The sequence below is a fragment of the Zootermopsis nevadensis genome, unplaced genomic scaffold, assembly GCF_977971745.1.
Source record: "Zootermopsis nevadensis isolate Lab colony 2312 unplaced genomic scaffold, Znev_1.0 Znev_ptg000022l, whole genome shotgun sequence".
NCBI lineage: Eukaryota > Metazoa > Arthropoda > Insecta > Blattodea > Termopsidae > Zootermopsis > Zootermopsis nevadensis.
This window is the reverse complement of record NW_028259154.1, coordinates 9,632,461-9,643,068: the sequence shown is the minus strand read 5'-3', so window position 1 is coordinate 9,643,068 and position 10,608 is coordinate 9,632,461. Positions and strand designations below refer to the sequence as shown.

The 10,608-nt window shown below is 33.6% G+C and overlaps 1 protein-coding gene across 1 annotated transcript in view; it reads right to left on the bottom strand.

Moving 5' to 3' along the window:
• Window positions 1-1,588: 1,588 nt before the first annotated feature.
• The window catches only part of LOC110832692 (opioid-binding protein/cell adhesion molecule), a 33,980-nt gene continuing 24,960 nt past the window's right edge, over window positions 1,589-10,608 (bottom strand). The window contains exon 12 of the mRNA XM_087354123.1: window positions 1,589-9,235. The gene's annotated coding sequence lies outside the window, so the exon portion shown is untranslated. The remainder of the gene's footprint in view (window positions 9,236-10,608) is intronic.

Sequence of the window (10,608 nt, the reverse complement as noted above, 5' to 3'; positions counted from 1 at the left end):
CAATACTGTTATGATCATATGAAGAATAATTTTTTCAGCCATTAATCATTTTCTATTAATTTTGCATCCTCAGTGCAAAGCAATACCAATGAACCTATCTGGGCTTCATACATAAAATTTAAACTGCAAACTTAAATAGTATATGTACACATTTTATAAAGTTAAGTTTAATGAGGTTATTAAAAATAACAATTTAGACTGATGTCAATAAAGAATGGTACAAGAACATAATTGTAAGCTACATTTTGTATGCTACATCATACTCATAAGTTCATTACACTAGAAAGAAAAATTAATCTGCATAGATGTCCTGCTTCCCTTCAAGTAAATGCGAGTTTTCAATGTGTGTTAACATCCCAGCCTAAAACAATATGGCTTCTCTGAATTGTAAGCTACAAGGGCTCCAATAAGAACAACACCTAACTCTTTTAGAATTTTCTATCCATTTAGGTAACAATTTTATATTTAATTTACATCTTAAGTCAATGAAACCAAATACATTTATAATTTACTCCGGGACATATTTTAAGACAAGTGAAGGAGCCCAGCATTATAATGTCTCAAATATATATACAGTGAAACCTCGATGCATCGTTTTCGGCGGGGGTGGGAAATAAAAACGATGAATGCGGGAAAACGATAGATGCGGGAAAGCATTAAACATTTAAAAAAAAACAATGTTTCTCTTTCAAAGTTACTTCTTTTTACCAAAAAAGTCTTTAATGGACAACTGGTTTGTTGAAACTTTACGTTTTAGACCAAACAGAGCACTTTCCACGTTCAAAATGTTTTCTTCGTCACGTTCACTAATATTAAGCGCATAAAAGAACGACTTCACTTTCGCCAATGCAGCGTGCGCTTCGGCAAAACTCGGCAAAGCTTCGGGCTCGCATTCGTCGTCTTCCTCTTCCTCACCGCTCCAAACCCCTTTGCGGACAATAACAGGAAGAATGGAAATACTATTACTGCCGAACTCAACGAAACGTAGCTGTAGAAGACCCTGAACCGCTGGAAACGAGATGAACCAGAAGAATGAAAAGTGCCGCCAGCCTTTCCTTTGTACTTGTAATAAAAGCATTTGTGAAGAAATTCACACTGCACATGCCATCTGGCATCGCTGGAACGAAATATGTGTGCACCCTAATTAAAATCGTAAAATTTCTGACAATGAGCACCGCCATTCACTCCAACTATCACCCCTGCACCGCTGACCCTCATTCCAAAAGAATGTGCTGGTTGGGCGACATAACAGGTTACCGCTACTGTGTATTCCAAAAACATTATGCGTCTTTCGGTATTAATTTATCTCTAAACCCAGCATTTTAAATTCTCAGAAACGATCATTGCGGGAAAATTGTGGGCCGGGACTAAGATTTTTGAACGATCGATGCGATAAAACGATAGTTCGAGGAACGATAGAAGCGGGAAAATGTAACATTATTTTATATGGGATGTATTCGGGACCGAACAAAACGGACGATGCATCCGGGAAAACGATAGTTCCGGGAACGATGGATAGAGGTTTCACTGTATATGGTAACTACCTTAAAACTAACTACTTTTAACAAAATGACAGTATAAATAAAAATCACCATTAATTTAAGTATATTTTACATAAACACTAATACACATACAGATACGAACTATCCCACTTTTCTAAATTTTATTATTCATAAATTGACAAGAAAATATATACACATTTATAGTTCGTTACAGTATGTCTACCCCCTCGCCTCAAAAAAGAACTACTTAAATCAGTAACTTATAGCATGTAAAATGTTCTTCCTATTTGTGAGTTTCAGGCAATGTGGTGACCAAACATAAACAGGTATAACAACTACTACATCTCTTTCTGACTGATATAAAGCACTACGAAAATTGATTCTTACATCTCTTGATGAATGCCAATACCACCAATTAAGGTACTTCAATGTGTTTCTATAATTCATAACCTAACTGGATCATTTTGTAAACAGCTTGCAAGGAGTTACTTAAAACCCATACACAAGGGGAAACACATAAGTGAACAATAGCAATGAAAATTTCCACTACAAATTAGCCAAATAAAACTATGGAAGTTAGAAATTAATATTATGTTGATTAACTTTTGTTCAGACCCGCCATAACCTTCACAAAGACCTCACATAGTTTGTAGTGCATAGTTTTCCACCAATAATCACCAGAAACTAAAGAAGGGAATTGATTTAAAACACAGTAAACTGTTAAAAATTCATTACTTATATAACAAACATCAACAGTAGGATTGTCAAGATGGGACGCATAATTTTGGAGTCACAATTCAACCATAAAGTGCAATAACAACGTTGTTTTTGAGTATTACCAAAACAAAACAGCCTGCCTGATATAACTGATATGAGGACATTACCTGGATGGCTCACTGGTTCACACATTAAGAGCTTTTGAAACTGTCAGATGAATGTAAGCGCATGTTTAGCTTTAACATTATGTGCATTGTATTTTCAAGTAAAAAAGATCAGTTCAGAGATGTCAGAAGCGACATAATGGACAAGACGATAACAGCTTGGCACACCTGTTATTTCTGTACTTAGGATTGGTACCTTCAACATCTCACATTTCCTCATAGCAATTCAATCCTTCTGACACCTCTGGATCAGTTAGTATGTTATTATTCTAAGAAAGCTTAAAAATAAATCCAATTCCTTCAATAACTTTTGGTAGTTTCATAATTATTACTGCTGTTGGAAAGCATGTATGAATACATATATTTTAAAGATTTAAAGTTTAAATAAAAATGAACACAATATGAAGACACAGAAGCATTATTTACACAAAAATTTCCATTCTACAGACTATAAGTTGGTTTTGTATTACAACAGAAAATTTAAAAAACAAACTGTTGTCGCCAGACTAGCAATTGCATTGGTACCAACTTGGTATTCCTCTTCGTCTGTCACAAAGCTCATGAAGCAAAATAATTCAAACCGGGGAGGACAGACAGACACTAAGTGATAATTACAGTGACATAGTTTTGACAATTTTTCCATCTTACATTATAATTAAATAAATTTTACAGCCAGCTTATATGCATTGTATTTCACAGTGTACATTTAGAAGTACAGTAAAACCCCTCAAGTTGGACACCCCTTTATATCGGACACTTTTAATCGGAACTGGTGAATATCCTATAATTTTACATGTCCACAATACTCTCTATCTTGGACACCCCTTTATCCTGGAACTTTAACACCCCTTTAGTTGTAAGTTGGACAGGTTCATTCACTTAACTTCGACGCTTTTCAGGGAAACTTTTTCAGTTACATATTTTGTTATTTTGAATTTCTGACTGATGAATGCATCATCTCTTGAGGATTATCTTATGGACATTGAACCCATCATTGGAATGCATTGCAAGTATTTAACTATTCTTTTCCTGAAACCTTAAATGTACTACAGTATTGCTGAAGACACAGTTTTAACTCCATCAGTTCTGTGCTTGCAGTTGAGTTCAGACTGTTAACAGTGAATGGAAATTTACTTTTTGCGATGGGGGAAGCGAAAATTGGTGAAATAAACTTTAGAAAATGTTGCTGAGGCTCGGGTGTAATGTGCAATGCAAGGGAGTGGGCTTCAAAAGATTATTATTAATACTATTGTCATTAATTCTTAATTCAAGTAAGATTACAGCAGTTAGTGTATGTAAGTAAATAAATTATATTGTCATTAAACCACAATCTGATTTTTCTCTTTCCCTCTATCTTGGACACCTCTGTAAGTTGGGCACATTTTCGTGGAACCCCAAGTGTCCAACTTAGAGAGGTTTTACTGTATCACTCAACAAGAATATGTATTAGCGCTTAGAAGATAGAAACTGGAAAAAAAATAATATATTTTTCATTTAGGCAAATGAGTCAAAGGAACTGTGAACTTGGCCTGTTCTCTAAGACTAAATGTGGGCAATCTTTTCAACTGAAGCCAGCTTCCATCCCAAGAACAGAAATAACCAGATACTTCACCACATAATGCTGACATTTAGTAGATAAGCACTGTGATTAAAAGTGTTTCCAGGCTGAGTTGTTACAAAAGCAACAGAGAAAACTTATCAAAATAAAATCACATAATTAAAAACACGACTGCTACACATTCAAATTTAAATAGAGTTCAACTTTATACAAATTTTGTTTTCATATTATTAATAATAATATTATATATAGTGTAGTGCTATTGCTAGCACTACAGTTACTCTAAGTAGATGTATTTATAACAAACTATGGTAATATTTTACACAAGCTTCTCAACAACTATCAACAGTTACTTCCTTAATAGCTGCAAAATCAGCCACTGTATAGGTACACAACCTCTACTGAGTTAAATCAAATACTTTGGTTTTCTTACTTTCCTGTACAGAAATTATACACAACTCAATTCTGTTTCTTTCTCCATGTTTTCATTTCATATTACAATTACAGAATACTTAAAAAAATTGTGCAATAAAAATGCAAGAAACCCTTATCACTGTAAGAGTTGGCAACACTGACGTGTGTAGATGATTTAGGTCACCTAAATATGATATAAAATGATAAAATAATGAGTATTATACAGCATGAAACAAAAGCAAACACCATAAAAGATAAAATGTAAATTTGCCTTTTCAGAATGCACCCTGCAGTGAGAACCTGGAGATAATAAATATTCTATGTATTCATAACCTCATCATTACATGGAGGTTATGACAAGTTGCACTATAAAATTCCTTTACCTGTACTGGTTTCCATTTAGTTAAAAGACTTGATCTGCAGATAATGACAGTAACATTCCAAATTCCCCTGCCACAGATCAAACTGTGGCTATCCAGTGCGTATCTGATATCCAAACAGACACAATCAAGTGAACATAACCTGGCCATACAGACAAACAAAGTGATACTGAATACTTCTAACCCCAGCAGAAGAAATGGTAAGAGGAGCCTGGGTTCATTATATGGCAGTCCAAGGTAAGTCTATGAAATTCGAAAATAAAACTTTTCTTCAGTAGCTACTGGTAAGTTATTTTGAAGATTAAAATGTTGCAAGTGCCAAGTCAATAGTTATACTGTAGTTCATGGTATTTGAGATGAAAATTGCCTGCCAGCAACACATGACAGATCAAGTTCATTGATCAGACACAGAATTTTCTCCCAAATTAGACAAGAAATATAATTACCCGGCACTATTCACTTAAGGATTCCACTCATCTTGGTTTCAGCACACTTTTTAAACAATCTTTAATAAAAGATAGGTTCAGATCGATAAAAAATTAAAACTCTGATTAGCAACAAGAAATTTCAGAGAATAACTGTCAATACCAACTTAAAGAAGTCTAACGCCATTAGAACCAACAAGGCACATTTCCTAGGTGCACCCACATCTGTATTTAAACTAAAATATAAAACATGACTTACTAAATCATTAACAGCCAGCAGCTTGTTGAATTTCATATCTTGAAATGTATGCATTTCACTGCTCAGTGTTGTTTTACATCAAAATACTAACTTCTTATCTTCTAGAGTAAAATAAATTATGACAGTACTAGTAACAACAACACTGATCCATGTACCAAAATTGAGTGGCAGATGGCTTCTGATTCGATCTGTTATTTCAGATTAAGATTATGTAACTTTCTACTTCATTAGTGGAAAATTGCCAATGTGCTCTTCGAATAGATTAGTATTCAATCATTTCAATGAACTTATTGGTTTACACAGTACTGAATGGCTTTTGTTAGGATTATTGCATATGATAGGCTGGAAGGAATGAAAATGCAATGGGTTGGTGTACTATCCAGGAATTTGCTTAAACACATAAACCCATAAAAAATTTCAGACAGCTGGACTCTGACCAAAACGTGAATGAGTTGTACTTCAACCCACAAACTTTCCTCTTATATTTCTTGTCACCTTTTGAATTGATTGCCATGTGAATATGAGCCAGCAGCATTACCACAAACTAAAAGTTTCACCAATAGATGTAACATTACTCTATGAATTCCATGTCTGAACTTAGAAAACCACACAGTCTAGATCGAAATAGGACAGTCTGGTTGAGACAACAGGATACCCAGAATGCGTATCATTTGGTCATGGGAATTGACAGATGGTGAACTTCATCCAACTGAATGTTGCACCAGAAATGTCCCCAGTAGCTGCTGATTATTTTAATATTTACATCAGACAAAATCGGCAGGAACTTCATAGTGCATCTGAGATTCAGGAATATTAACAAGAAAATAAGTCTGCATTATAGAACAAAAATTAAATTTCTTTATATTCAGAATTCATTCCATTTTATCCAAGTGGTAGCCATATGTTATTTTTATTCTGTCGAATACTTCATTTAGATCCCAGTATCCTAACCCAGGGATTTGGATGTTGTTGTTCTACATGCAACACATATCATTATATGAAACTCTTAGTTGCACATATAACCAAAGAAGTGCATTTACCAGATGTTTGTTGACTACAAAATTTCAATTGCAAAATTCTTTGTTGTTCAGTCTGTTAATACAAATTAGACATGGAAAAGTTTCTTCTTAAACATTAAGTTTTTCACAAATTCATTACTTAAAATAATGTCTCATCCAGATGCTAGTATGTTTCATGTTATCCTTAATTAAGAACGCAATGTAACTGCTCTTTACTTTGTTCTGCAAACAACTGTTCAAAAAAGTTCACCATGTCACTGTATATCACTCCAGAAACTATCTTACTAGCTCCAAAGTTACAAGTAATTACCAACTTAAGGCTTATATTAAACTTGTACTTTTCATAAAATGTTTCTTTCCATTATAATTAAAATTTACAGAGTCTTAAACATAACACAATACATGAATTTAACTTCCCTTCATACCATATGCCTGTAAGATAGTTCTGGAGATTTGTTTGTCACCAAGCATCTTTCCCTATTCTGAAAATGATATTAGCTGCAACACAAGAGGCAGTGATGGGTGAATTAATTTCAGACATTCATAATTTGGAATGTTACCACATCTCTGTGCCACAAACTTTTCCTATGAAAAGTTAAATTTGTCTGGATAGAATTTTGCTGTCTGTTAAATCCTTTTTTTGTTTTCTTTCCTTTACAGTTGGAATTTTTAATTGTCCCAATTTCTTGTAAACAAAACATTGCAGTATATCAAAATTATAGGATGAAAATATTTATCTCAAGGATTAAAGAACTTGTCAATGAAACCATATTGTTCCCAGTGAATACATAACCTTTTAAAACTCGCTGGTAACTATATGTACCTTCTGCTTTAACAATCTATAACTCTGTATTTTTCCCACAGACTGTATTTAAATGATACATATGATTTTCAGCATAAAAAGTGATTATTTCCCTAAACAGTAATCACCATTCATCTTTGTAAACAGAAAGTGTTATTTTTGCTCTGTAGTAAGAAATGAATTTTTAAATATTACTTAAACAAACTACAGCTTCAAAGGTTTAACATGGTATAGCACATCTGAAGATAATGTTAAACAATACTTACAGTAATATCTGTACTTACTTCATGAATAATAGTCAGAAAAGGTTAGAATTTCATACACAATATATCTGGAGTGTAGAGGAAATACAATGAACCAACACACATGCACTGATATAAGACTTTTCTGTACATCACAATGGATGAGGATAAGAATAAAATATGTTGTAAACCTCCACACAATGAGAACCACATTATCGTTGCATCTGACAACCAATTAATTATACACAAAACAGAAAATTGTATTTAAATGAAGGACATTAGCTTTTACAAAATGCTAAAATACTCATATTCTGAAGTATAAATTACGAATATGCAACCAGGGAATCAATTATTCCCTTCAGAAAGTCAGACCAGCTGATTTTGGGGCAAAATCTTGTAACCAGAACATGATTAGTCAACTGCACAGAAGATATTGTATGGGCCATGAACAACTGTTTTACAAGCATTTTAAGCTAGGAACAATATGATTAAACAGCCATATAAGCAATTTACTTTTAAACAAGAATCAGAAAATCAATGTCAGACCAACAATTGTGACGGCATGCTTATTTATATCTCTTGCAAATTGCTGTGTACGCATAAATAACTTAACACAGGCATTTGCTTCAATTGCAACTGGTAAATATGATTACAAAACAAAAATGTAAATTATTTGGTTGGAATAGAAACAACACAGATACCAAGGGGGGATATATTCATTTAGTACTTTGAAGCCACACTTTGATAATCATACTGAATGAAATACTATAGATTCAATTTACATTTAGATGGAACACAAGTAAAATTCATATTAAATTATTCATTTGCAATACTTTACCAAGACGCAAACAAATAGAAGACCTGGATTTAAAATGGAGTCCATACATCCATGTTCTCTATAAAATATTTCAACCATTAGAAACTGCATCTAATATACAGTGATTAATAAAAGCCAATTAGCACCTAATAATTGATTTTGTCTTATATGTAAAAGCAGTTCTATCTCTGACATTTTGTAAGATGTAAACAAAAAGTATTGTCCTTGTAAGAAATGATTCAGAGAAAGAAAGAACATATATATATATATATATATATATATATATATATTTGTGATAATACAACATCAAAGGAGCCCATAATAAGACATGCATACTTAAATGGGGAACAAAATATTTTGAATGGAATTGTCTTCACAGACATTCTTATTCTCTCCCACTTTGTTGGCCTCTTGGTTTATTTGCTAACACATTTCCAGATCACTGATTTTATCGCCATAATTAAAAGTTGGTCTGATTCACACACTAATGATAGCATGCTTCTTTTAAATTTAATTCCAAGCACAGTAAATGGTACCTCAAGTTAAACATGTAACTTTATTTATGGACTTAGGCACCGAGGACAGAAAGGCAACATAAAAGCAATGTCATATATATAATGCAGATGAAAGTTGTTATTACAAATATTCTTCTTTTTCCTGTTTGACTGAAATAGTACATTTCCCTGATGTTGCATTTTCCCTCTGCATTTAAACACAATTAAATCCACATTGATGATTCAGTGCTGAAATTCTATCCACACTCACATCCAGGAATTACAAGATTCCATCACATACATCCCAGGCATCATATTTGACTGGGAGACGACTTTGGTTCACTTACTGTCCCTTCTTAGTTTAAAAAATTCTCTCACAAGCACCAGTGCTTTCTCAGTCATACACTTCAGTCTGAGGGAATAGCAATAATTTCCTCGCAATCTGTGGACAAACAACAGGTCAAATAATTATAATCACTTTAACCTTTGGGAGATATTATATTAACATGTCTATTTTGATATAAGAAAGGCCAGAAATATATTGTTTTGTAACTGATGAAAAAAGAAACTCTGAAGGCTGACTTACAGATTCTGTTACAGCCAAAGCTAACCTCAATTACCCATATCAGAGAAATAAGGGCTGCTAAGAAAATGCTTTGTGAGTTGTATGAAAAGCTATCCCTCAACGTATTTCTTATATTAATCACCTAAAATATATACAACTCCTTATGCAGATGTCACATACCTGCTCTAGCGATGTAAAAACTTTATTTTTCCCTTCATTTATGCCATTCTGAATTTCCTCCAAAGTTGACTTCATATAAATGAATAATTGCAAAGAACCAAAACAAGTTGTTTAAAAAAATTTGTGTTGGAAGCAGACAATGGCAGCACAAAGACAAGCCACATACTAAGAAATGAGTGTCCCCATGCCAACCAAAATATCACAGAGGCTTCTGCACATATGGAACAGAATTTTCACTATTACAGATGACACAGGCTTACACCAGGGCTTCCCAACCTTCACCAGACCGAGGGACATATTCACCCTCACTAAACAACTTTCAGGCCACAAGGTTATAAATTAGAATGGTTTCAATAAAATCTTCTTCGGCAATCAGCGACGTAAAATGGTTAAAAGACAAAACCAACGTTTCAGGGACCATCTCTGTCCCCATCATCAGGGTGAACCCTGAGTTACGTAACCGCGAAAGCTTCAAATCATGTATCACCAACCTGTATGAGAATGATCTGTTGAAACTTCATGACAACTTATTCAAAATGTTACTAAAATTCTATTATAATCAGGTTCCTATATGAATCAATCATTTTCCTCAACAAAATCAGAACATTACGTACATACCAGATACAGCTTTTGCTTAAATAATTTTTCATTATCAGGTGTAATTTCAGTTGTTGTGATTCACATTTCCTTCCAAGTGTTCATTAGTAAAATGCATCCTAGTTCTTTATTTTATATTATTCATTAAGCTGGAGCCTATAGCAATAGGTATTGCCAAATTATGACGACATCAACAAAATATTTTCTAATACTGCAGAAATATTTTCACCACAGAGGTTGGCACAGGAGGTGATTTATGTAAAATGCACAGAGGCCACACAAAACACATTAGAGGGCTGAATGCAGTCTGTGGGTTGAGAATTTCTTGCCTACAAGATACATTTTTCAGGGTGTAGTGCTGGACATACATAGTGATAATCTAACTTGACTCTCTTTATCGACTCTTCAACAACCCCTACAAATTAAAAACATCTCGAAAAGGAGAAGAATTCTCTTCAGATACCAAATCACAA